General features: G+C 37.6%; 1 protein-coding gene across 1 annotated transcript in view; it reads right to left on the bottom strand.

Annotated features, from left to right (window-relative positions):
• Abca13 (ATP binding cassette subfamily A member 13) overlaps positions 1 to 1,385 on the bottom strand; it is a 397,315-nt gene that overhangs the window by 323,022 nt on the left and 72,908 nt on the right. The window lies entirely within an intron of this gene.

The following is a 1,385-nucleotide window of genomic DNA, read 5'->3' as shown; positions in this document are numbered from 1 at the left end:
AGAGCTAGTTCCAGGACAGGCTCCAAAACCACAGAGAAACCCTGTCTCGAAAAAGCCAAAAAAAGAAAAAAAAAGAAAAAAAAAGAATAACTGTAAGAATAAAAAATAACTAGGCCAGAATAAGGATGAAATCTGTGTTTGGCACCCAACCAAAAATTGCCGATATACAAAGAAGGAAATAGGATGAGAATATGAATGGTTGGAATGGATGGACGTGATGGACGGGAGAGAACAGGAACCACACAAAATGGTTTGTGTTGCTCACTTCACTCTCTATTAATTGCACAGTTCAGTTAAAAGGCAAAGCTTGTCAGAGTAGGTAAAATAAGAACGAATCGTGTGGTATATGTAAGAAACTTAAAATATAAAGACAAAAAGAAAAAGAAAAGATAGGGAACCCTCAATATACCAATTAACAAAAAAGAAAGCTATCAAACAATTTGAAATTCAGGTGACAATGTTAAAGGAACCAAGCTATCAAAAAGGCATAATGATTCCAAACGAGTACATATTTGGCAACAGAATTCCAAAACACGGGAAATAAAAACAAAGCACGAAGAGAAACAGGCTAATTCGTGCTGTATGCTGAGGTATAATTAGAGAGGCAAATATCAGCAACAATGGAGGATTTGCTTAATTCTAACAATGGAAACTACCTGATGCTCAGGAGTCATTCTACCCACCGCCAAAACAGTGCTGATTCCCTTCCTGGACACATGGAGCAATTACCACACACTCAATTCTCTGAACCCTAAAACAAACCACATGCATGCATACACACACACACACACACACACACACACACAAAGTTAATAAGTATCGTGGTATAAAGCGTGTTCACAGACTAAAGAATTAATTGGAACAAAAAGTATAACCGAAAGTCCCGCATTTTGAAAACAAAACAACACACCTGTAAACTACTCCTGGGTCAGAAGAAAAAGTGAGAGATTAAAATGTGATGAGGACATTTCATGGGTATATACAAATTTGTATATTTTAGATGCGTTTTATTTTGTTATGGGTTTTTCCAAACGAAAATATTTCTAACTTTGAGCAAGCAATTTAACCTCTTTAGCATCTATCTCGCAAGTAAAATTGCATAAGACTCACACTCATTATGCCTCATCAAGTTCCCACTGTAATGAGTACGTGTCTATGGGGGAAGATGGAAATGCTCCAGCAAATTAAGTCAGAGGTGTGTAGTAGCGCATAGGAAGAGGGTCGATGCTATCAGAAAGCCAAGGGGTAAAACAAACTTTTAAGCAAAAGAAGAAAATAAAGTCCTTCACAGTCAACTCCTCTGCTGTTCTTCGTGAAGAAGTCCAATCCAGTTGCTCTTTCCACTGGGGTGGGGAAAGAAGCGGTTTCTATTGTGTACACTTTCA

This window comes from Microtus ochrogaster, linkage group LG1, assembly GCF_000317375.1.
Source record: "Microtus ochrogaster isolate Prairie Vole_2 linkage group LG1, MicOch1.0, whole genome shotgun sequence".
Classification (NCBI taxonomy): Eukaryota; Metazoa; Chordata; class Mammalia; order Rodentia; family Cricetidae; genus Microtus; species Microtus ochrogaster.
The sequence above is the reverse complement of the archived record's forward strand: the minus strand, read 5'-3'. Positions and strand labels throughout refer to the sequence as shown.